This window comes from Sinohyriopsis cumingii, chromosome 6 (assembly GCF_028554795.1).
Source record: "Sinohyriopsis cumingii isolate HCF-2022 chromosome 6, ASM2855479v2, whole genome shotgun sequence".
Lineage (NCBI taxonomy): Eukaryota > Metazoa > Mollusca > Bivalvia > Unionida > Unionidae > Sinohyriopsis > Sinohyriopsis cumingii.
Window position 1 is genome coordinate 128,345,135 of NC_142966.1, and position 27,876 is coordinate 128,373,010.

Genomic DNA, 27,876 nt, shown 5'->3' on the forward strand with positions numbered 1-27,876 from the left:
GGTGAGTACTTAACATCCATGGCTGTCTTGCTGAGCACCTTTTTCCTCCTTTACCACGCTCGGACAGAAAAATGAGTGTGTGGTGAGACAATTCCCACTCATGTTTAAAGCCTTTCAGTCAGGTTGTTAAGGACTAGTTAGTCCTACACCTGAGTGGCTAAATTTAAAAATAGTCTGTGAGTACATAAAAGCCTGGGGGATGAGGCTCTCTTTCCTTCCCCAGGAGTAATTAAAAATCACGCGGTGCGTTATTAAACCAGTGATACATGCTCCATTAGAGCGAAAATCACTTTAATTCAAGTAAGCAAGCAAGCAAGTTCGGGTACCGTCTCTAGCACTCTTGATGACACCAACTGTCTGGGTTATTTTCTTTCTTGCGAGCCCCTATGTTCCACTTCTGTTTGTGATAATAACTTGTGATACTTCACATTTTCTAAAGTGGAAATCTTTACAAGCCGTACAAAATACAAAACTTATATGACTTTGGCTTTTGACACTTGCACAGACTCTTCACTTTATAAGTGTCACGAGAAAATTGTATATCCAATTTTTACCATTTTCAAAAACACGCACACACTTGCAGCTTGACCAGAAATATGTACATCTTGTTTTGTGGATAAGTCACAGGCAAGTCCAAGCATATATAGGTGGTTATGAACGTTAGGAATATCCCCTCATTTTTTTCAGAAATATCAAAGCTTGTATGTGCATTTTCCCTTTTCCACTCTATATTAGTGCTTAGATTTGTTCCAAAAAAAGAAAAAAGAAACGAAACAATTTTGAAGAAAAAACAACTGAATTTTGAATTCAGGTTTCTCTCTGTTTATAATTTTTTTCAAGTTGATGGTGCATGACAGAGTACATTCGCCTACCATTCCAAAGTGAGAGGCATTTCTTCACTTGTCATTGCCTTTGTTAAATTCGGTTTCATTGGTTAGTTATCGTTAATCTTTAATTTTTTTGATGCATTTCTTTTTGATAGAAGATTTAAGGCTTTCTATTGTTGTAACGGTATTTATGTTGTTTAGTCTGTTGATGAAATTATCAATAGCAAAGTGCTTAAGATTTTTCAGTTTTTTTATTATTTCAAGCCCTACAAAAGGTGACCAAGTTTGTCTTCAAAGACGATTGAAACTCTAAATTACACGGGCGTGAAGGAAAACATCGTTGTGTTCATTCTAATCATGCTTGCCGTATCTCTTTGTGTTTTAGAGGTCATATTTCTTCTTAAGTAAATACACGCATCAATAGACAGACAGATTGGGTCATCATCCTTGAGGTTCACTGTACTTTCGGTTCTTTACTTCATACAAACCCCAAATTTATTAGTTTGAAGAAGAAAAAAAAAGATAACATGCACCTCAATACTGTAACACGTCTGTTCTGACTCTACCGATGTGAGTGTGAGTGTTTATGTTAAAATGTTTAAGTGAGATATAAAAAAATGGTCAGCTTGAAAACGCGAACCATTACTGTGACGCTCAGTATTTTGATGTGGTAAGAAGAAATGGTACAACACACACAAAGAGGGCTTGTAAGTTCACATTTCAGTCTGTCTGCACTGTAATAGTAACAACGGAAAAACATAGGGGTTATTATGCCACACAGTCCTAGAACAAAACAATGCATCACCCGTTGTAAGCCATTTCATTGGCTATACTTATTTTCTTATCGCGTTCACTTCGAATTGACTTGAGTAGCTATTCAGACAATGACGAGAATGGCCATGCTTTACTGGGTCTATCCTATAGGCGATTTATATAAAAAAAAATATTTAAAAAAATTAAACTAATGCACGAACAATCGTACCATGGGCGATCCCATGGAAATTGTGTCCGTCTTATTGCAAAATACATCAACATTTAATTTAACCGTGCAGATCGCTAGAACAAACCTCTGATAATATACATTTTGAAAAGTGTTGTGTGACACGGATCGCCATTGTCGCTTGGTGTCTGCTTTCTTCTTCGAAAAGAGATCGTTTCGTCTTGACTATAAAAATTTAATTTGACTAAGTTTTACGCACTACTTGAACTCATTTCTCAGTTTTCTGGAAGTTCGTTTTTGCGTTTCCAAGATGTGATACTATTTTTTATGGACCGAACGAAATTTCTTTTGCGTGAATCAAAATCGTGGTTTTGTGGCATAAATGGAGAGCATTGATTAAAGCTCAGTTATGTCGTCTTCGAAATCGCTGACACGGATTTGAACTAACACTTCAGGTTTTGTGTGAGGCGATACGGTACATCATTGCCTTTTACTTTCTCAATGAAACTGTTTCATCTTATTGCAAATTACATTTGACTAGGTTTCATACGCAGCAGGTCCCTGTATATTGGGAGAGTGTCTTAGCGTCAGAGTATTCATTCCACTCTCAAACGATCAAGAAGATGGAAGAGTCAGCACAGATCGACCTGCTGGTCAAATATTTGCTAAAAGTCATACGAAAGCATAATTCACATGCGAAAGTGGCAACAAAACTTACTCTTTTGGTCGTTGATTTGATGAGAGTCATACGAAAGTGTGTAAGTGCTAATGAAGTTTGCTATATCTGCAAAGGTAAATGGGTATTTGTCTCCAGAATACCTGTTTCGTCTAAGAAAGAGAGACAAAAGTCAAGATACCTAATATCGTTGTCAGGAGAAAGGACATTGGGATTCAGAGTGCCCTACGAGAAAAGAGAAGAAACAGAAACAAAATGAAACAGAGAAGAGGGATTCAGAAGAAGAAGAAATTGAAGATGATGAAGAACTTGTGCCAGTAAAGACATGGAAATGGAAAAATTGACAATGTGAGCCGATGCGTTGACCCTGATGTGAAATTTCATACTACCTTCTAAAAGAGAATAGACCAGAAAGAAAACGTAAGTGTCTCTTAGTCTTGACATTCTATAATAAGGATGGCGTGATTTGTTTTTTACTCACACTTTATGAAATTGTGCTCTTTCACCTATCTCTATCCCTCTGGAACATGTTTTAGTTAGAATTGAAATGAAAGGATGTTTTCCTTCACGCACGCTCTTTAGGCATGCAAGTCGGTAAACAATAGTCAGTCTATTCATCCATCATTTTGTGTCTTGATGTTTCCTAAATCACACACTGATGCCATAAAATAACAGGTTAAATGGGTTTTGTAGTGTTGGGGGTGGGGTGGGGTGTAGGTGCTTGGCAGAGTTGGTCATTGCAGGTGAGGGCTTAGGTGCTTTCAAAAAACTTTTTCTTCTTAACTGTGTTGATGGAATATAATGGGCTATTTTCTTCATTCTATGTTGATAGTATATATAAAGGGTTATTTCTTCACTCCGTGTGGATAGTGTATAATGGTTTTCTTCTTCCCTCTGTGTGGTTAGTATATTATGGCTTTTTGCTCTTCCCTCATTGAGGATAGTGTATATTGGGTTATTTATTTCTTCCCTCTGCGTAGATTGTAGATATGGGGTTTATTTTATTTACATCTCACCTCCGTGTGGATAGTAGGTATGGGATTTGTATTCTTCCTTTTCCATGTGTAGATAGTATATTTGGGGTTTTTATTATCTCCCTTCTGTGTGGATAGTATATTTGGGGTTTGTTTTTTTCGTGTTCCCTCTGTGTGTGTGTGTGTGTGTGTGTGCGTGTGTCTCTGTGTGTGTGTATTCGCGTACGTTGTGTAGATCGTATATTTGATTGTTTTTTTCTTCTTATTTGGGGTTTGTCCGCGTTAGCGACGTTGTGTGGATAGTATATTTGGGAATTGTATGCGTTCGGGTACGTTTGTATGGAAAGTATATTTGGGGTTTGTATGCGTTCACGTACGTTTGTATGGATAGTATATTTTGGGGTTTGTATGCGTTTGCGTACGTTTGTGTGGATAGTGTATTTGGAGTTTGTATGCGTTCGCGTACGTTTGTATGGATAGTTTATTTGGGGTTTGTATTATCTCCCTTCTGTGTTGATAGTGTATTTGGGGTTTGTGTTTTCCTCTTCCCTCTGTGTGTGTGTGTGTGTGTGTCTGTGTGTTCGCGTACGTTGTGTAGATCGTATATTTGGTTTTTTTTCTTCTTCCTCCCGAGTGTGGATAGTATATTTGGTGTTTGTATGCGTTAGCGACGTTGTGTGGATAGTATATTTGGGGTTTGTACGCGTTAGCGACGTTGTGTGGATAGTATATTTGGGTTTTTATGCGTTAGCGACGTTGTGTGGATAGTATATTTGGGGTTTGTATGCGTTCACGTACGTTTGTATGGATAGTATGCTTGGTTTTGTTTTTTTCCTCTTTCCTCTGTGTGTGTGTATGTGTGTGTGCGTATGTCTGCGCGCGTACGTTGTGTGTGTGTGTGTGTGTGTGTGTTGGTCTCTGTTTGTTTCTATAAAACTCACTTTATCCCTATCAAATACACTCTACCTACCTACCTACAGCAGCGCGTATTCAGGTCAGCCACTTGCAACACTGTTGCCATTTATCCCCTAGTGTTCAGTACAGTGACGTCACTGACGCTGGAAATTTTGAGACTATAAATATGGACTTGGGGATTTCCACAGGTTGTAGCTATACATATGTATTAGAGTTCATAAACAGGAACGTCACTCAAGCTGAGGTTATAAAAAGATAGTGGGATTTTCCAAAGGAATAACCCACAAGTTGTAGTATAAATAGATAGTGAGATTTCATAGGAATTTAAGCTGATTATAGCTATAAATAGATACATGGGTGTTTATCCACGATATAATATTAAGGATATATTAACATAAAACCAAAGACCCTTTTCAGAGCCATTCATAGGTCTCGAAAAGATCTTGACTTTCATTGCCTACCCCTTTTTATTTTTTATTTTTTTTTTTGTTTAAAAGAAAAATAGAGACCCCTCCCTGTTTCAATTTTCGTATGTTCCATTTCCATAGACCCATCAGGTCGGGACCTTATTAAAATAGGGTCCCGACCCTGTTCCATTTTCCTTTGTCGCTCAACAGTCCCAAGATTATTTTTTTTCCATGTTAAATTCCCCTTGAGGTTAGAGTGGTCCAAGACTTTTTCCCCATGTTCAATTCCCTTGACGCTAGAGTGGCCCAAGACTTTTTCCCCATGTTAAATTCCCCTTGAGGCTAGAGTGGCCCAGGGGTTTCCGTAATGTTAAATTTCCCATTGAGGCTAGAGTGGCCCAGGTTTTTTTTTAATGCTAATTTCCCTTGAGGCTAGGGTGGCCCACTTCACTACTCATGATTTTTCCTTATCCAACATATGCTGTGAAATGTCAGCTAATCAAGAATGAAAAGTAGTTAACGTGTGGCTTGATTCTTCCATTCGTCCTGAGATGCTTACCAATTTTGTAAAGTATGTGTGAAATATCATACAAAATATGCAGGGTTTGACAGATTCAGTCTCAATACCATAGGTGATCATACGCCGAACATAGGACCCAATTACCTATTTTAGCATAGCTGAGTTTCGACTCCTGCATCCAGATAACAGATTTAATGATTGTAGGTAACATGTAACAAGCAATTATCTGAAAGTAAAAGTCGTTCAACGTAACAAAAAGGGTTACAGTTATCCAATGAAATCAGAAGATTATTCTTTTGTACACTCCAGACAAAGGAACGATAGAACCAATTTTGCCGTTGATCTTACTATTACCAGTATACTGTATAGACAAACGAACTGGAGTTTAGATGATTCAAATAAATCTAACCTCCCCCTCCCACTGTCAAGGCAAATTCCCCAGAAAAAAAAGCAAAACAAACCTTGCTCTTTGACTAAATCATGTACATATCAGATATCACATATCAATTTTCATGGTTTAAGTCACTATCTTATCATTATTTAAGTCATTGTCTAATGTTATAACTCGTGTCGATTCTTTAACATTTTATGTCAATTTAGCCACCTCCCACTGAACAAGAAAACACAGAACAAGACAAAAACAAGATCACATACAAAAACAAGATATGGGTTTAATAACTGCGATCTGTCATATATTAAGCTTCAATAAGAAATACAAATCTCGTAACACGATCTACTCCTTCCCAAATACTGTTTAAGAATTATAGCTTGTGATCAGTGTTTTTTTTATATAGTCACAGTACATAGTAATAGACGTTGCCATATTACTTCCTGGTCACTGTAACTGATACCCTTGACGTAGACTGGCAATATAATACCGATAAATATTGGGCATACTCAAGCGTTTGCAGCATGGCGGACAAACATGCGGTATATAATGGTCTCATTTCTCTGTTCGAACATTCCTTTTTGGTTTTATTTCTCTTTCTTCTTGAGTCATAAATTGAATGAAGTACAAAATCATATCTCTACGGGAGGTGGGGGGGGACTTCCTATAGGAAGATAATGCAAGTAAGCAATGTGCATTCACAACGTCATTGTTGTTGCCGTTACTGTTAGTTATTGGTTTTATTACAACATTTCAACACATTATTGACTATATCGTGTCGAGAATATGTAAGTCAGCTGCATTTCACGATGACACAACGAAGCAGACGACCTGAGCGGTTAAAGAATCAACATCGGATTATGACTTGGATAGACTATTAATTGAGCTAACATGGCTTGTACATAGAAAACCTCTGAAATTCACTTGGAATCATCTTTTTAGGAAATTGGTAATATTGAACAATTTTTTTCAGTAAAACCTTTTCGTCCTTTTTCATTTTACCGCCCACTGTGCATTTCACGTACAATACAAGTATTGTATTTATCTATTTAAAGGCCGTGATACACTTAACATATGTTTGAATGAAACGCCGACCTACTTTTATGTTATATATAAATTTTAGTCTTTCTACAGCTCAAGTCGCCTAATATCAGCAGAGCTTATGAGATGATCCTGCGTCTGGCGCTAGTTACCAGTTGTCTGTTGTCGCAAGTCATCCCAAAATACTTCGAGCAAAGTAAGAAAGCTAGTCCCACAGCTTCACTACGATGTACCGTTGATGCAAATGAAAATGACATCAATAGTTGCCATCCTGAAGATTTTGTTTTCTCAACTCCTTTTCCATGAATTTTCATATTAGTATAGGGATCTATTGTTAAACACTTCTCGTGATATGTAGCTGGTTATTAGTAACAGTGGTGTCCGTCAGACATTCAGTATGGCCGCCATATTTAAAGTCTTGCTATAATTATTATTCTGGAATGATCGAACATGGGATTCCAATAAAGCATGTTGAAATATATAGTCGGTCATGAATAAAAGTACTGCAAATAGACAGTTAATTTAGGCGCCATCTTTAAAATCTCTTATCAATACTGAATATATGGATATTATCATCAAGATGTGTTCACTATAATACTTCTTAAAATATGCAGATATACTAAGTAAATATGATATGGATGTCACCATAGACCTCTTGAACTAATCAATAGTTACAATGAATACAAGGAAGGTAGAAATGGACTTCTGAATTCACAAACATTTCTTTTAGCCAGAAGAACATCTGTCCCTTGTTTATTCGTTCATCTTTAAGTATACGTGAACTGATATGGTGGTTTGAATAGCAAGTCAGGGTAGATATATCCAACATCGTCTTTTGCTTTAAGAATATACACTCTCATTTATCAAGTTTACAAGAGAGAACAAAACACAAAAGAAAGCAAAACACTGAATTTTCCGTAAGAAGAATTAAGAAATGTTTGTAAAATGTTCCATTTTGTGTTGCATGAAAGGTTTATATGAGAAAAAGGAAACAAATTCAGATTAAATAAAAATGGAATTTGTTTCAAAATAATATGTCTCAATATAGTTTTAACCTGTTGGTGCATCAACAATCAAAGACGAATTCTGCTTCCCAGTGACAGGAATAGCCGACACCGAAAGATCAAAAATCAACGTTGTAATGAACGCTTGCCTACCACTGGCCAGATATCTTTGATATTGATACCGTTTAACACTTTGACCATAATTATATTGATAATATACTCAAAAGTAATGGTTGCATTTAGAAACCGCATAGTTACTTAAAAAGTCATGACCTTTTCTGATATAAGATGGGGTAGGTAAATTAATAGAACAACATGTCTGATCTCAGTTATTAAATACTTATCACAGAGTGATGATAAATGATATAATTTAATATTTCATACGCACCAAAGATATTTACCTCATATTTTTCATAAAATAGTCTGAATAATTGTAACAAAAGTTATTGTAATATAAGAAAGCATATAAGTAACCGTTTTAAATATGAAACTATTTATAAAGCTTGAACTTTTAAACTTAAGAGATGACTCGTCACCAGCAGGTACTTCGGATGGTCTCCATTTTCTCATACTAAGTCAATTTTTAATGAAATAACAAACAGGTACTTCTGTCGCTTCATTTTTACTAATGACCTCTTGAAACAAACAGGAGATCTCAGATCTTTCTCCTGTTAGACGACAAGTGATTCTCGTTTGTCACTCTGATTAGAATGAGTAGTTGACAGAGGATCACTGTGATTAATAATGTTTGATTGATCCTGACAAGGAGTGAACGTAACCTCATCAAAAGCCCAACCAATACATGTGTCAGCTAAAGAAATACTTTCCTTATAAACATCATTCTCAAAAGCTTTCTTTGCCATAGCTCTAGTAACTGCACAAGCTGGGTATAAATCAGGGAATTCTTTTTCAATTGGATCGATTTTCTGATCCAAACAAGGCTTGTCAGTTACAAGTGGATTAACCACAACCTTATCTCCAGGTAGGTCATTGCCAATTAATACATGATGCCCTCAACGGGTGAAGCATACGCTATTCCGACTGCCACAGGTCCTGAGACTAAGTCCGATGACAAATTTACACAACGAAGTGGAACATTAACAAAGCTGCACTCTACTCCCTGAATAAGAACACTCTCAGTAGAATAACACCTCTCAGAAAAAGACAAGGTATCTGATAATAAAAGACTCTGAGAGGCTTCTGTGTCCTTTACAGTTTTAATATTGATAAGACTGGCCCAATCACCCATGAGTGGTACAGAACCCTTCGACATGAATGGTTAATAATTCACCATAATAAAAAAGACTGAGGTTTATTAGACCCAACAAATGTATTGCTTTCAATACATGACCATGACCTTGATCTCTTAGAAATAAGAGCATTTGGAACATGTCTTTCTTGATTATGTTGCTTATTTTTCAGTTTGTAGCAATCAGCAATAACGTGTCGTTCCTTCTTGCAATAGATACACGTAGGAAGAGATAAGGATTTGTGATCATTCTTATCAGAAACTTGATTTCTAAAAGCTGTGTCAGATTGACATTTAGAAGGGCCGGTATTAAGCTGAAATACTTTTCTACCAGATGACTATTGACTGGAAGACTTACTTACAAAATAAACTTTATGAGCGAAAGAATACTCGTCAGCAGTACGAGCAGCATTGTCCAAGGTTTCAACCTTTTGCTTATCAAGATAAGTCTTAATGTCACTATGGACACAGTTCTTGAACTCTTCAAGTAATACGATTTGGCTTAGATTTTCATATTCTTTATCATCTTTCTTAGCACCACCTATACAATAAATGCTCTTTTTCTCTTGCAAATTCGACATGAGTTTGTCCCAGCTTCTTTTTTTATAGTTCCTGAATTTTAACCGATAAGCGTCAGGGACTAACTCATAACCCTTTAGGATGATTTCCATAACCAGATCATAGTCAGCACTTTGCTGTACTGACAGGGTTTGCCAAAACGTGCACTCTGCAATAATTGAGTCAAGTGCTCCTTTGGTCATTTCAAATTTTCAGCTATTGTTTCACAATGAGGACAATATGTGTCTACTTCTTTTTCTTTAAAAGGGAGCACTGACCTACTGACCTAATATTCTTAGTAACATCAAAACTTGATCTTGTATGTAAAGTGGGAACGTGTTTTTCACTTGCCAGCTCCAATTCTGTTAATCTAAATTGATGTTCCCTTTCTTCCTTCTCTCTCTGCATTTGCATTTGCATCTGTCTCTCTCTCCTCTTTCTCCGATGGTAACTGCATTAGTTTTTCTCCTTTCTGTAACTGCAGTTGTTCTTTCTGTAGTTGCATTTGTTTCTCCCCTATCTCAAATTGCAACTTCATTTGTCTTTCTCTCTCTCTCCGCCTTATCTAATTGCATTTTCACTTGTTTTTCTTCTTTCTGAAGTTCAAGATTTCGTAACATGAATTCCATATTGTATTTAATTTTAATTCCTTTACTTCTATGTCAGTGTCTGATACAGACTTCCTGATCGAAACCAAAACACTTTTATCCAAAATATTCTTTTCCACAAAATATTGGACCAAAATATGTTTTGTTTCTTGCTTTGTTAAGGAAGTTTTTGCCTCAGGCAGATCATATTTTCTGGCACGCTGAATCAATTCATCTTTTTCAGACAGGCTAACAGCTCCAGGGTAGGATTTGAAATAAAGATCTCATCTTTTGATGACATTGTAAAAAAAAATGTTGATTTCACTAAAGATTTCTAAAAGAGAAATAATCCTAAGGATTTAAACTTCCGAAACTAGGGGAATTTAAATTTCAAAAACAATGTTTTCTGAAATATTTTAGCCAAAATTCATATCCCAAAGACAAGTTCCCAATGTTCTGTTACGAGTCTATGCTCTTAAAATAATTAAAAGACAAAAAGCTTTGTAAAATTTAACAAATAATGTATTTCCTTTGACTAAAAGTATTTTAAAAATAAGAAAAAAAAAACATTTACGGTATTGCAAATTAAATCCAAATTGTAATCCAGAAATTAAGACACAAGTCCTATCAATGAAAAGTTCTAAATGAATCAGTTAAAATCACGATGAAATTCAAAATGGAAGTTGATGACGTCTGTAATAGTCAGGTTTGTACTTATGTGTCAATAGTCTCTTGTTGAAACACAAAAAATATTATTCCAGTTTTTGAATTCCATATAAATTTCGGTAAATGAATTTGTTCAAAACACTTTTGTATTTCCAGAGAAATCAATCGCTCAAATTCAATAATTTCAAGAAAATAAAATTCACCCCAAACTGGTCACAACATAATACAACTTAACGTGTCAGATCTGAAAGCACGACTGAATTCTTTATCAAAAGATCTGTAATAAGTCTAACTAAGACGCAAAACAGATTCGCAGATGAGGGACAAAGTTCATCCTTTTGGAAAAAAAAAAGTTTGTTTACCAACTGACACGTGCTTGACGTCCCGTAGTCCAGGTATGACCTTTACTTAACTTAATGATTCTTACTCTGAGAACGATACATTTTTTAAAAAAAATGTTGTTTAGCAAAACTGTCACTGATTTTGGAACAAGGTCAGCAACTAGGTAAAATGTTTTTATTATATGTTGTGTAAAAGTCAGTCAGGTCAAACAGAACGGAACTCTATTCTGGACAATATCAAATCCAGTAAACAATATTACATTACAGTAGCACGTAATGTAATAAAAATTGAAACTAATAGACAAACAATTAAATTAAATATATAAATAACACCTTATCCCAATGAACAAGGAAATATACAACAATAACAACTTTGTTAAAAAGTGCCACCAACGATGGTGTGATAAGTGGCAGAGTACACTTGAAATGGTCAACACTATCCCATCTGGACCACTAGCCTTTACAGAGTTGAGTTAAAGTATAATTTATGTAACTTCCTTTCAGATATAGGTTAATTTAAAATATCACAATCCACATCATGTATAGTCCCAAAATGTTCCTCCTCATCAATACCATAAAGAACTTTGTCTAAGTATAGATTTTCTTAAGATAACTATACCACTCTGAGCCGGATATGTTACTAAAATAAGCCTTGGTACCACAGGATCTAAACGTTATCCTAATGTGGATGGATTATCTCAGAAACAAGAGAGCTTATCTAGGTAATTTCCATCTTCACTTTACATACATATATGAATTTATGTTTCGCACGCTTTTACAACTCAAGATTCACTGAAGAATTAATTACTCTAAACGTACACAATAATTTTTTCTCATTATTGACTATTTTTTCACACTTAGTATCCCACCAAAAAGGTTGGGATGATCCATTTGTAGAACCGACTGTGTCGAACTTTAATAAATCACTAGACATATAAAACAAAGTCAATAAAGTATTTACAAGCACATCAATATTTAGGTTAATCGATTCACATTTAGCTGAGTAAACCAGCTGGAACATCTAACATTTGGCAAAACCAATTCCTTAAACTAGTCGTTTAATATTGATCTTAACTGTTCAGAAAATATACCGTCTATTTAATCATTAAATTTTATCGGACTCTCAAATACCACATGGAAACCCGAAGGTGCATTTTAATGGGAAATGTACGCTTTCGTCTCTTTTCTTAACATGGAAAGTATGATATAACTGTTAAAGTCCTGAGGAAGCATCTATTTGTCTACAAGCTTCACATCTTTAGCTGTACATATACAATTCCCATCGAGGTCATCATGCAACCGGCCATTTAAAGCGTGCATTCCAAGTGTACAACCCATTTGTACAAATGATTTACCGAAATTTGTACATCTCTCATAATCTTTAGTTTATTTTGGTGTTGGAAGCGAATCACCTTCATACGGTACATCTTCCAAAACAAATTCTAAGTTACCATCCGAGATAAAGTCTAAAAAATATCCTTAATTCTAGCATTAAAATTACCTGCCGGAAACAGTAGTACATCTGAAATAAGTAATATCACTCTCCTTATAGATAGATACGAATCTATTTTCGTACACTAAGTCACAGAAAAGAGTTAAACCAACAAATTTTGTAAAAGTCAACAAATCAGTTGTTTCCCTGGAGCACAAACTGAAAAGTTCTATCACAAGAACAAATGTATAGAATGAGTTCAAATTAAATTCCAGTGGTGTTCCAAATAATTGTCAATAATGAATGGATGATACAACATACTGTCCTCTTATTCCAAGTAGTCAGTCACACGAGTTCCTTTCAAAAACATATGAGAATATAACCTAAAATAGGATGGAAAGTGATGTCAGGGGAATTCATTCTGGACGCCTAGGACGTCAAGTGATAACAAAAACGAGTGTTATATCGTCTGTCAAATCTACATTTGGTTAATGTTCATGACCAGTTGACTCAACAGCATATCTTTTAGTACGTTCAACACTGAAATATTTCTTAAATCAGTAGGATTGTTAGATATAATGAAGTTGGCTGTCTGGACTAACAATATTTAAACATTCGTATCACCACGATAGTGTGTGTAAGGTACGTGAAGTCCATATTACCGGTGGAGTCTCTCCCCCTCCTCTTCCGGGTGGGGACGGGAGTGGTGTGTGCTTATCTTTTCTTTAAATATTTTAGGTAAGAAAAGTAAGTTTAAATTATAAGTGACATAAATAGATGTATTCATGCATGTTTAAGTTGAGTCTTTTCTTGATAAACACATCTAGGAGAAGTAGGTAGAACTCCTGTACAAGTTTCTATACACAAACATAGCTATAAATAGAATATTATTCCTTGCTAAATAATAATAATATCTAAATATATGAATGCCATTACTCGTATAAAACTCGCTACAAGACACATATTCAAATGAATAAGTAATCAATTCACATTCCGTTGCATAATATTCTTCTAAAAAAGTTAAATAAATTTATCAAGAGTTCTTTCTGTCTTCAAATTTAATAATGTACTTAAGTTCAAATGATCTTTATATCCATGGACGAAAAATGGCCCCTTTTGACAAATAGATCCAATCGTTATTAATATTACACTTAGCGTGATGGAAACTATACACCAGAAAGTCTCAGCGAATCAGGCATTAATCCAAAAAGTCGAACCTTGCAGAAACCGCCTCACCGGTATTTTCCTCTTTTGCTGCTACTTCTATTTCTGTACCGCTCATGTAAATTTGAACGAAGATAGGGCGATCGTTTCCGACGGTCTCCTGGAGCTTAATGTGAAGGGTACCCAAGTGTGTGCAGGACTCATCCGTCACGTATGCAGGATCATTTTCAGTAGATGCATAGATGGAGAAGGCAGCAGAATCCTGCTCAAAATTTACCGGATGATGAGTACCCTCATACTGAGGTTCATCTGTTCTAACCGGATCTCCTATTTCTGCGAATTTAAGGAAGAAATCTGAGCATTTTTCTTCATCTTGATCTGTAATGTACAATTTTTCTAAGGGGTGTTCACCATGGATAAATGGAACCAGAGTATCCATTCCATATGTGTATCTGCAAATCCTTTCTGCAATGTTGTTGGGATTGTGTCCAAATATGACTGCTCCTTTGAGAACTGCCAGGCCAGGATCTGATGGAATTATTATCTTCTTCTGCTTAAACTTGGTTTTCACGAAATCCTGGAGGATAGGTGATTCGGAGTAGCCGCCGACCATCAAAATCGTGGGTACATCCTGAACCTCTGGCTCATTAAACAAACTCTCCAGATGTTCTACTATTGCGGTGCACGACTCTTGAAAGAAACCTGTTGCAACACCAGGTTCTATCCGTAACTTGTCCCCTATCCAGCTAATGCGATTCTTGTACTTGGCTTTGAAGCAATAATATCCTTAATTTCCTTTCCTCTTTTCGCTTTGCATATTTCGGCTAGGGCAATGGGGACTTTCATGTTAATTTTACCTTCCATATCAGGCTTAAAGTTTCTCTTTTTGACCTCGAACTCTCTGAAGAGATCCATGAGATCCGATTTGTCTTTCTTGTCAACTTCCCTCATAACGTCATTTCCAACGATATCAGTTAGCAGATCGGTGAAGGCTTTGTCTACCTTTGTTCCACCCCAATCACCGCCATTAGCCCTGTGCAGTTCTCTAAGTTCTCTGTCATCCATAACTTCATGCACTGTTATATCAATTGTGCCACCTAAAATTACGAAAAATAACGTTATTGTGCGAATCATCTTAGTGCATACACAGACACAGACACACACACAACTTTCAACTTCATGTATATATAGAATCTATGTTAGGGTTTGGACCGAGACAAGAAAATCCCAGTCAAGGGGTTATATTATTTGTCTCCCCACGAGGCCTGCCCGAGTGGGGAGACATATAATGTAACCCCGCGACTGGGATTCCCTTGTCTCGGTCCAAACCCCAACGTAGATTATTTTTCTCACCCAATATTTTCCTTTAAAGTAAAAGGAATTCTTCACTAGTGTTCACATCTAATGTTTACATGCGGCGCACAAATATAAATATGTTAATGAGGGCTGCGGTGTGACCGTTGCGTCCAAAGTACAGTTTATTCACGTGAGCAAAGAAAAATAACATCATAAAACGTCGCATAGTAATAAAGTATTATCACATTTAATATATGGATGTTATATGAAATTGACAATTTATTTTCATCAGTTCCAATTTTGAAAAGTTATATGTAAATAAAAATCGATATTGGCTACTCAGCTCTACTGTAGTTATACTTAGTACAAGCTGTAACGAAGAGCAATATCTTGCTTTAGATTATTCATGGGTAATTAGAGATCGGTGTCACTATCGTATATAACTATTCTTTTCTATGGAGGAGGTAAAACTGTTTGTGACATACTTGTGTTGACCTTAATATTGATTGTAAAATTACCCCTGTGTATAAATATATCCTCCAAAAATGGACTCGAGCGGATAACCATGTGCTAAACGTTCAAGTTCACGTATTCTTTGAACATTTATTTATCTGTCCTGGAAATATGGCAAGTGCTACAGTGAAATTTGCTTATGGATTAATGTGTTAACGGATAAATGATTATTTCTGGCTGGTAAATGCATTATTTGCCATTAAATATTGTAGGCATATTTTTGATTCAACCAGGGCACAATGGAGATGCTTAAAAAATTAGAAGAAAGCATGTTTTATATAAATCTTTTCAGGATGTTACTAAGTTTTCTGTAGTTGTTAAGAGAGTTGGGAGGCTATGAAGTGTATAGGTCTATAGTCTATATGCATGGATCAGTGTTTTCTGTTATAGTTCATTTCACACAGCATTGAGAATGTTATCCTATCTGTAGCACAGTCAATTTTCAGGTCAGCGTCATTAAATGTAGCTAACAGTATGTAATTTGTTTCACACTATGTATTTAAAACTAGTTGGGTAGCTTTAGCTACGTTTAATGACGCTGATTTAAAAATGTGCTGAGCTAGGTCTGCAGATAGGATAAAACTGACCATCCTGTGTGGAACTAACTAGCATAATACCAAAAAATCTCGACATCGTATGCGTTTGTGTCTTTGTCTCTCCCGAAATGTTTTTTATGGTGTGTTCTCAAAGATGGATTTACCTTAAGTTACATTGTTTTTGTTATATATTTGTTGCTGTTGTTGTTGTTTTGTTTGATTTTAGTACAACTACGTCAGGCACAGCAGAAGACAACAAGGGTTTCTTTTTTTAAAGTAGTCCTGAGCGCGTAGACACCTTAACTGAGACGACTGGTCTGAGATGACTAGACTGAGGTAAGAAAAGTAAGGTTAGCAAAACAGCTAGATTTCTCTGTCGTATGGGTGAGAAGATAGTATATAAGTATGGTTATTTCTATCGTGTGGACCCATTTGTATCCTTTTATTTCAGTGCTAGGGTCGTAGGGGTTATAAGGATGATAGGGGGTGGTAGGTTTGTTTATAAGGAGAAGGTATGGAAGCTAAACGGATAGTAGGAGTTTGTGTATAGGTTTTGTATGTGTGTGTGTGTGTGTGTGTGTGTGTGTGTGTGAGGGAGACAGAGAGAGACAGAGAGATAGAGAGAGACTCATTCCATCTTAAGGTGTAACTGTCTTAATATTGTTTAAAAGAAGATGGTATAGGGGTAGTATGGGGGTTTAGTGTTGTGTATAATGGTTTTAACGTCACCCCACAGTTCTGTCTTGTGATTGCATGTATGAGTGTATGTGTGTGTCTTTGTGTACACCGTGTGTGTATGCGAGCACTCCTTCTATTACTATCCATTCACTCTGTGGATGATAGTATACAAGTATGTGGGTATAATGTGTTAGCATTTCAACGAGTTTCTCTCCTACACTCCATGAGTGACTGTATATAAATATTTTTGAGTGTATAAAGTGTTTATATTCCATCCCTTTTCTCTGCTTTTAATTCACTGCTGGGTTGCAGGGATTATAAGTGTGGTATGGGTGTTAGTTTCGTTTACAAAGGAACGGTAGGAAATTTATAGGGGTAGTATGAATGTGTATATAGTGCATGTGTATTGCCACTCACATTCCATCATCAGCAGTAACTGTCTTAAAACCTTTCCTCGTCATAGTCCGACATCGCTGCCGTTGTCGTCCTTGTTGTGATTGCTTGTGTGAACTCCCAACAACCCTTTTAATTTCAAATGTTAAATTTGTCGAAAAATATGCATTTTGTAGAAATCCATTTTACAACTTTAATGTTTTAGAGGGAGTTAAAAAATCTCAACTCAGTCTACTATTAGATTGGAGTTTCAGTGTTACTTTTAGTCTATGTTATAATTTAAACTTTTTTCGGACTTTTTCAGTCTGCGCTAAATTTCGAATGAGTGTCGGAATTTTAATTTTTACTTTTAAGCTAAGCAATAATTTTATATTATTCAGAATTGTTTCCGTCTTCCCTAAAGTAGGTGGCAGATTCGGAGTTTTAGTATTACTTTTAGCAGACAAAAGTCTACCAATTTTCCGGAATTTTTCCAGTAACCTCTAAACTGTGTGACAGTTTTGGAATTTCAGCACTGTATTTAGTCCCTGTGATTTTAATATAATACTCAGGTTTTTCTCTAAATTCAGTGACACGTTCATAATTTTATCATTACTTTTAGTCACGTCCCTTTTAGGGTTATTATAAGGTAAATCCATTAATTGTAGATATGTATAATATATTTATAACACCTAGGTAATGCTTTATACATCACAACCAGATATAGGCATGCATCCACTAGGTAGCATTCTTTCGAATGGACTTCCCGTCCTCTGTGGCCAGTAGATGCCTGGAATGCCTGGATGATGGTCAGTCAAAGGAGTGTGGGTCATTAGCTGTGGGTGATGGTCAGACCAAACATCTTGTTAACTGTAGGTTTTGCTTAGCAGATGATTGTGCATTGTCAGTTAAACGACTTTTGTTTAGCAGGTGTAGGTGTTGTCAGTTCAAACTGTGAATTGGTTAGTAAGGTGTGGATGTTGGTTAATAGGATTTGCGGTGTTGGTCAGTAGATCAGCCAAGGCTGGTCACTCAGAAGGCGTTTTGTGTTAGTAGATAAGAGGCTGTTGGTTAGTAGATGAGTGGGTGTTGGTGCCTCAAATGACCTGTTGATTAGTAAGTGTGGGCGTTGGTCAGTAGATGAGTAGTATTTGGTCACTCGAACTCTGTATTGGCTAGTAAGTGTGGGTTTTGGCTAGTAGATGAGTGGGTGTTGGACGGTATATTATTGGGTGTTGGTGGCTCAGGCTGCGTGTTGTTTAGTGAGTGTTGGTGTAGGTTAGTAGATGAATCAGTGTTGGTCAGTAGATGACAGTGTAGTGGGCACTCGGACGGCGTGTTGGTTAGTAAGTATGGGTGTTCGATTAGTAGATGACTGGCTGTTGGTCGGTAGATAGATGGGTATTACTTAGATGGTGGATGGCTAAGATGTGTAGTTTCAACATTACACTTTTCTTTGGCTCCATACCGTCGCATCATCTTAAATGTATTGACTAGTTTTATAAGGTCATAATGGAGGCGTAATGTTACATTCTCATTGACCTCGTAGTGGCCCATTTGACCCAATAGTGTAACAGGCCTGGTGTTAAATTCCTTATGATCGCATAGTGGCCCACATTACAACTGTTTATACATGTTCATACTGCATAACAGTTCTTTCCAATCTGGTACATAAGTAGTTTCAGTCAGTTCGGTAATGGTTGAGGATAACCACGATTAAGTAATTTAGTTGCCTGAGATGCGATAATCATTGTCTCTAGTTATTTTAAACTCTTCCGCATACGAAATTTGCAGATATGGAAAATATATTTTTTCACTTTTTATGAAACAAGGTATTGCTATTTTGTATTTCCTGTATTACTATGTACTTATATTTTAATGGAATCGTTCTGTTTAGTACACGATGAAGGAAGTTTCTCAATTTATATCAAGAAAAATTAACAAACCTCCTGCATCTAGAACGAGGTACTTTGATCCCAACTGGAATGGCTGGAAGCCACCCTCTGTCCCGGTTAACATTTTAATGGGCAGATGCTGGCAAAATATAGACGCAGCTTCAGGTTCTAAGGCTATAAGCAGCTGATCTCCAGGAATTTCAGCCTGAAATTGAATGTCAAACAATTCAGATGTAGATTATACTAAGAAGAAATTTAATCGTTGCCGCCTTTTTGATCAAACCAGGCTTTTTCAATCATCTACATTTTAAATCATAATTGGCTTTAAAAATATCTTATTCTCATAAAGCTAACGCACATATAAACAAGCCTACGTATCTAACGGACTCGTAAACAAATGAAGAGGAAACAAGTGAGATCTTGAATATCCCGAACAGATCGAATATGTTTTTATATATATATATATATATATATATATATATATATATATATATATATATATATATATATATATATATATATATAATGTCATAAGTCAAATATATCGTTGTTTAGAATTGATATATGTCAGCAAATAACAGGAGACGCTGTGATAAATTCTTTGAGTAAACGAACTAACAACGGAATGGTGTTTAAAATGCATTCCTACCTTTTCAGCTGCCTCCCTCATGAACTGCTTGGCAGCGTCATTCCAGATGGCAGGAACTGTTAATACCCATCTTATGTCAGTCCTCTCTATACCTGAGATGCGATCTTGGCAGGTCTTAAACAAATGGTCTACTAGATATTTAAGACACGAGGAGAATACTAACAATGCCGACAACGTCTTTCCACCATCATCCTCCAGGTCAAAGTTTCTTTTGAGAGACTGAAAATAAGAATAATATAAATTAAGAGCCTTTGAAAATGAAGCCAACCTATAATTTTGTAAATTTCTATAGCTATGTATCATATTTCTTGCTGATGGCTAGTCCTTCTAAAATGCAGTATTTTTATTAGCTGTCGCGTTCAGTTTCGAAGTTACTATTCTTTCCCTTAGTCATAGCTTTACATGAAGTATAAATTTTAATATTATATAATTTTTGTACAAATTAAATGCATCAAAGAATAAAAATCATTTTAGAAGTAGCATATTTCGATTGGCAACGTTCCCTAAAGTTCAATCACTATTTGAATAGATATGTATTTCAGGAGAAGGAAAGCTGCTATTTCCAGTGTTTTGGGTACCTACCATTTTGTCATAGAGAGTCATTTTGAATCTTCGGAAGTAATACCATCCGTGAGCTTCACCATCTGCGGCAAGGTCTGCATATTTCTCCTCCGCTTCATAGCCGAAGGAGTGGAATTTTTTTTTCGGGTCGAAGAGGGCACATGTTGGTGCCTTCAGGGACACCAGTGCTCGTGAACCAGCATTCCATGTGTTTGCGGATATTTTACATGGATCTTTCTCATAGTCATTCCGAAAAGAAAAAGCATAACCGGAATACGTGGTTCCAAAGTCTATGGCTGCCACAAGAAGATATGAGCTCATGGACGTCGCCATCTTGAAACGTTCTCCTCAGAGGTAAAGGCTGGGAGTTATTCCTGATTGGATGATCTGTAACATAAATGTATGCAATGATTAACGTTATGTTTCTTGCACCAACGCTTGGGGACTTTTAATAATGAATATAATATTTATAATTTTCTCAACAGATAAAAAAATGAGTTTCGCTTACATATTTTCTGCTGTAAAAGCGACATTTACAAATTTATCATTATTTTCCTTTATATTTCTGGTATATATTTCCTAATTATCGTATTTTTAACTTTTATTTTAAATTGAACCGATTATAAATCTTATGGCATCTAAGATTCAATGTCCGTGTGTGTGTGTGTGTGTGTGTGTGTGTGTGTGTGTGTGTGTGTGTGTGTAAGCGTTATGGCAGAAAAGAGTCAACTACAATTATTTGACAAACAACTCTCTTTTGAAAAGTCTGATCTCCTATCCACCCCTACAATCCATTGTAAATTCATGTTATATCAGCATCCATGTCTATGCCAATAGGAAAGGTGAATGTAAATTACATTCTCGCACTGGATTAGGTTTGAGTACAGGATATTTTGTGTCTGGCGTATGGGTTGAAAATGTATATCTGTAGAAAAATCTAGGTAGACCGTTTTCAACGTTGTTTAGTGCTTTTAAAAATGAGTTAATGTATAAAGTTTGTATAGTTTGATGGTTATAGGAATCCCCTTGTCAAAACATATTCGGTTTATGGTGGCAAAGTGGATTAAGGATGAAAAGTAGTTCACAGTGACCTATGGTTGAACCATTCATGCTGACATTCATGATACCAATTGTGTGTGTGTATGGGAGAGTGGATGAAATAATATGCAGAATATGCATAGTTTGAAAATGCTACTTGAAAATGCAAGAGTTGCTCATGAATCAAAATAGACAACAGTGACCGATTTCATGTATTGTTGATGTAGTATTCCTGAGCTGCATCCAGGTAGCAAATTTAATGAGTGCAGGTGACATAATGTCAAAGACATAGAGGGTGTGACAAACGAACATATTGAAAATTAAAATTCGTACAGCGTAATGAAATAGGTATCAATGACCTATATTTGGAATGTTTGAGTTACACCGGGATGAAACAACATGCAAATAATGATGATGATATGCGAAACATAGTTAAATATAGGAAATATGCTACGAACGCAACGAATATACTACTACTACTACTACTACTACTACTACTACTAATAATAATAATAATAAATTATGTATCCCTTCGCAATTTGTTTAGAGAAAGGATAATGAGAGAAAGTTAGACGGAAAATGGTGGCGGTCTACATCCTATTAAGTTTGCCCAAGGGTAAACCCGTCAATGACAATGAATCCTTGCAACTTCTATTTAAAGGAGTTAGTGGTAGAGGGATAAGCCTTTCTCAGGTAGAAATATATATATATATATATATATATATATATATATATATATATATATATATATATATATATATATATATATATATATATATATATATATATATATGGTGGCTATTTCCAAGGTCTTGTTTGATTGGAATCAGCCTGTGTTAATCTAAATAATATATTAATCCATATCTAGATAATGATACTATCTAGAAATACGACTATGAGCGCAAGGGGTATGTCGCCACAGTACTAACCAACATATTTGTGCTAAAATCTGTGACCTGTACGTCCACAAGGTCATGGACACAAGAATTGTGATCATAAATCCTGGCTCATGCCACAGCCAGTTAATTTATGTTGGTACAAAAAGTTCGATCGGTTCAGGGTAGCTAACCCCTTGTGCTCACTAACCGTATTTCTAACTACTACCCTTCAAGAGGGAATATTTTTGTTACCTATATATTTATTTGCATAAAAATAGATTTTTCTTGTCAGTTGCTTGAATACAAGCTTATTGTATAACAACCGATCTGAAATCTATCTTGGGTATTTTGTACGAGTGTATAAAGTCAGCCGAAATCATGGGATTTGTATAGAATCATGTCTACCTAAATGAAACCCAATTCTGCAAAAATACCTGAGCCAGTATTACTTTGAGTTCTAAAGTCACTTTAAACAAAGGGTACTGACGCCATCATCGAGAACATATCGCTTGCGAACATACGCAGATAGCCCTAACTTGTTTTACGAGACTGTATGAGAAACGTGGTTGCTGTATATTAGTGTTCTTTGTTACAGAGTGTTTCTCACCAGAATGTACTTTCAGATAACCATCATGTGTGCCATCGTTTTTGCCAAAATTTTTCTTGATGCCCTTGGCGCATTTTTAGCACTAGCGTTGGCAAGTTTGACAGAGTACATCTTTTATCTGAGGCCGACAAAGCCAGTACTATGTCTTCCGGGAACCTCATTCTTAAACTTTACAATGACTGTTTGTTTTTTAATCATCATGCACTTTGCTATCTTTGGGTCAGACAGATAAATCAAAACGCTCTTTCGCGACAATCATGTCTTCTTAGACATCTTCGTTATCGAGTTCATTGCATACCTAATCTGTGTCGGTTACAAGCAACTTGATTTTGTTGCCATACTTTTGTTTTACGTACCCATAGTCAAAATTGGACATTCACAACGTGGACAACTCCAAAATGGGAATTCCGCAGTAAATGGACATCTTGACGAAAATACCAGCGTTCTTCCTATGAGTCACAATAAAGTTTTCATCAAATATCTTCATCGCTACAATCTCGGCATAGGCATTTAATTTTTCGGAGATCAGCGAAATTCCACCGCGAAGTCAATTCTTGATAAAATTATACATGTCAATATTGGTGACGTGTTCCAATCGCACTTTAGACAGCTTGAGTGCGTCATCCCAAGATAAAAGCATGGAGCTGAATAATACCAATCAGGATCTAGCCAGTATTAACATATGCAGAGATCACGAAAAGTTTTAAAAACGTCTAAGAGGAGCACCACGTGTCGCGTCTAAGTTACGTCATGATACGCATAAATTTCCGGTAATAAATTTGTTCCAGTCCAGACATTGCAAGCATGTTTGTAGTCATAATCAGAAACATTCTCATTGTTAAGTGAACCAAATAAATATTTTTTTTTGTGCTGCAGACTGGTTTCATTACATTCTTCCCATGACGACATATAATCATTCGGGTAGGTTCCTTCGATGGTTCATCAAAACAAGAGAGCAGCCAAATCCATTTGCGGTATGTCAGATCACTTGTGTTTTTTACTAACTCATTTAATGACGCCATCATCAACTAGTTATTTTTTTTATTGAACGCAGATGGCCAAGTGAAAAATGACGCAGATTGCTCCATGCTGTTCGGAATGTAAGTGCTGTTCTTTTTATATTTTCCAGTGTTTGACGATCAAATACGAGTCATGATCAAGCAAATTATATAGCACCACCGGAAAGAACTCTGGAATCTTATAGGTGAAGGTTGCACTTGTCATTAGCAGCACGACGATATTTGCCCATATAATGACAATGGTATTTGGTTCGATCAAATATAAGACTGTCTCGGTAGGCCTATGTACAAGTCATTTTTGCATTGAGAACAGCTCTTAGAGTGGAACGTTGTGAATGTAAAACAGAAACAAATTTGTTTTGCAAGAGACTGAAGACCAATGAAGCGAATAAATCATGCCACCGTTCACGCCTAAAACATTGACTGAAACATGTTTTTGTCGCTCATACTTTGGAATGTCATTAATCTGGACAGGAATAATAATGTTAGTCTGATCCATCTGGTTTCATAAGCTGTTTAGTTGCTTACACGATTTGGATTTCTAGATACTAGAAACAATGTGGACAACACAGCCCACATGAAACATTTGTTGTTGTTTTTTATATTCACACATTCTTGGCAATGATGGATTCTGACTTGCAATATTAAGCAAGATCATGAACGAATCGGATTATATTTGGAAGTACGTATGTCGCATCTTGAGAAGCCAAGAATAGTCCAATTAGAAACGTTTTGTGAAAATACATCTATCTTGCTTCTAAAGGTCTCAAAGAATTTCTTACATCAGCATATTTTATATAAAAGGAGCGGACTGGTTTGCTAATAAAATCTAATTCAGTTTCCTCATCAATGATCGTTTTGAAAAAATACGTGGATATCAATGGAAAATTTTATACCGGATATAAACACAGGTCAGTTGAGAAAATAGTTTTGATCTCATTCAGGTCTCGTGTTATGTATATCAATAATGTTTGCAATTTTGTTCATGACTGTAAATTGTAGTGTTTATCTGCTTAGAAGATATAATTTTGTACCTGTGTATACATTCTTTTCTTAAGATATTATGAGTGCCTTTAGATCGCCTAGGAGCTATAAATAAATGTAAAGTTTCTAATAATAAATATGTTTTCGAGTTTGGAGTTATTTATGGTTGACTAGTTAAAGTCAGGCTGGTGATGCCAAGTGAACTGGTACTGTGAAATATTAGATTGAGTTGTACGGTCTGTCACGTGGGGCATATTTCGACGTAAAAATTATAACGTGAATCATGTAGCCGTCAGGGCTATGTCTAAATCCATCTATGGCTTGAATACAAATATAATTTCCATCCACCCGTTGTGATTTCCACATATTTTATCAAGACCAGCTCAAATAGCATCCCCAAAGACATGGCAACGTTACTGTTATAGCCTTTGTTTTATGCTATACCACCGTTTGTAGCAAACGTACACACTCCATGGACTGGAACCAACTCAAAGCCATCAATAGTGGTCGTCATGATTCGATACCGATCCGTTGACTTCTGCTTGAGAGTATGCACGAATGGAATCGTCTCTAAGATAAACTTAAGATCTACTGTAATGCAATAAGCTTGCATTATAATGGCTGGCAAGACAAAAGATATTACTGTAACAAAATACAAATGTAGTAGGTGGAAATAAGGCTACTGGACACAAAGGGTTTGATAACCCTGAAGCGATCGAGATTCTGTACTAACAAAAGTTCACAGGCTGTGAGTTGAGGCAGGATTTGTGATCAGAAGTTTTGCGTACATGACCTTGTAGACAAAGAGACCTCAGATTTGACTTACGAGGCATACTAGCACAAAAAGCGTGGTCTGGACTGGGACGCCAGACTTTCTGTGCTCATAACCCTATTTCTATATACTTCTACATAACCCTATTTCTATATACTTCTACATAACCCTATTTCTATATACTACTTTAAAGTGTTGATAAAGTGTATGCATCAAATGCTGGCAGATGAACAATAATTGTAGCTTATATGTTGAGGGCACCACTTAAAGGTAGGTGAACTTGGGTAAAGACCGCCCAGTTGTGAGAGTTGTCATATAATTCTCCGTCAATATTTGAATATAATCAGTATCAGCATTCCTTATAATATCAACAGTAGTAAGAGTAGTTGTTTTTTGTTGTTGTTATGGTAATGTTAGTAGTTTGCGCCTTGGAGAGTTTTCTTAGAAGTCGTTAGAAGAAGAAATCGATGGAGCTACATTTTGATAAACTCTTTATTTGAAATATAATATATGATGAGAAGCTATAAAATTCGCCAGTGTAAGGCAGACGCACCATCTCAATATTTAAATGACAGTAACACGGCTTTATTGTTATCCCTCTGAACTGAGAAGACAAAATAAAGTTTGGATGTAATGTATCTGATATTTTAATAATTATCAAAGGATATCATGCTAATCTAACAGTAAGCAAAACCTTCCTACCACCGTCACCACTACCACTACCACCACCAACGGGTACCAAAAAGTTTTCACGCGTAAGTAAACTTGTAGATTTCTCTCCCATTACTGAACGTGATAAATTGTTCGAAAAAACTCTGCAATGAGATAAGAAAATAATGAAACAGAAATATACGACGCAGGATATTTTCCTAAATAAATTGGATTTCAGCTTCTTTGTTGTATTTACGAGACGCCCACCTGTACCGCCCCCATTCATTTTAGAAGCCTATAATACTTCCGTAATGGAATTTTTTATATTTATTTCGTCTATCAAGTATACGATTGCTTGTGGGGAATTCATCCCACTTTTGCCTTGATAATATTATAAGGAAACGTTTCTACATACTATATTTCAGAGTGTATTTCAAAGTGATAAGTAGGAACAATACTTACATAATACACAATCTGTCCTCAGCTGTGCTTTCTTTTATCTTGTCTACGTTGAACTCCTGTATGTTGCATAACATTTTCTTAGAATAGCATGTGTAAAAAGAGTGAATCTATGCTTAACAGAACGGTACACAAAATACTTAAAAATACAAATTAAACATACATTCTACAACGGTGATCATTTCGTTTTACTGGCAGACACATTAGGTACCTAACAAACCTAGATTACAAAAAAAACCCACAAAAAAACCCCACAACTACACCCGAGAGTTTATTTTATTAGAATACTTTATCGTATTCCCTATACGGGCCTCCTTTGCAATTCGTGGAAGAGATAAATAACCTTGAGACTAGTATATGAGCCATGTTCTTTGGTCCTAAACTTGAATTTTAGAATATGCACAACCGAATGTTCTTTTTATGATCTCAGAATAATGACCAATTACGTAACTATAGCTACTATATGTTCTTATATTAACCAAAACTGTGCATATTAAAGTAACATAGAAGATTTGTAGACTGCCTTTCAAGCAAGTCGTGCCAAACATAGCATAATTATCTTTCATACTTGCCAGTATTCTTCCTGTGGTCAAGAACAAGTAAAATCCGTCCCCTTGTTTTCCTCCAGCAAATTCTATTTAATTAGAATATTATCAACCATACAGCAGCAACAAGGATAGCCATTTACCCCCACCCCCACCCCAACGAACCGAAAGGAAAAACAAAACCCAAATAAAAACCAGAAGAAAAAAAAAGAAGAAAAAAAAAACAACAAAGAAACAAGGTATGACCTTTAAAAAGCTGTGGACTTTGATAGATACAGTTCCAGTAACAGTGATACATACCGCGTCACAAGCTCTACTGCTTTCCAAATACTGTTTGAGAATTATTATTTGTGCTCACATCTATTTTAGTCATAATACACAGCCATAGTTGTTAACAATTTACTTCCTGGTCTCTGTAACTGATACCCGTTAAGTAGACCATCAATATGATACCGATAAATATTCTGCACCCTCAATCGATTGTAGCATGATTATAAAAAAAACACTGAGCGGTGTATATTGCTCCCATTTATCTGCTCGTTCCTCCCTTTCCTTTTCTTTGTCTTCTTTCTTCTTTTCATCCGTTCTTTGCTCAAACATGGAATGAAATACCAAGCATGTGACTATGGGGGCTTACAAAATTAAGATTTGTTGTTGTTGTTGTTGTAGGGTTTAACGCCATTTTTCAGCAAACGATAGGCCATACATGGCGGCCAGTATTAATGGTGGAGGAA

The 27,876-nt window shown here is 36.0% G+C and overlaps 1 pseudogene across 1 annotated transcript; it reads right to left on the bottom strand.

The window, feature by feature from the left end:
• Window positions 1-11,983: 11,983 nt before the first annotated feature.
• On the bottom strand, window positions 11,984-27,846 carry LOC149797931 (heat shock 70 kDa protein 12A-like; annotated as a pseudogene). Its single transcript, XR_016421920.1, has 6 exons — window positions 27,443-27,846; window positions 26,601-26,656; window positions 20,211-20,576; window positions 19,629-19,847; window positions 19,031-19,184; window positions 11,984-14,786 (listed from the first exon to the last, which is right to left on the bottom strand). The product of XR_016421920.1 is annotated as a heat shock 70 kDa protein 12A-like (transcript).
• Window positions 27,847-27,876: the final 30 nt, after the last annotated feature.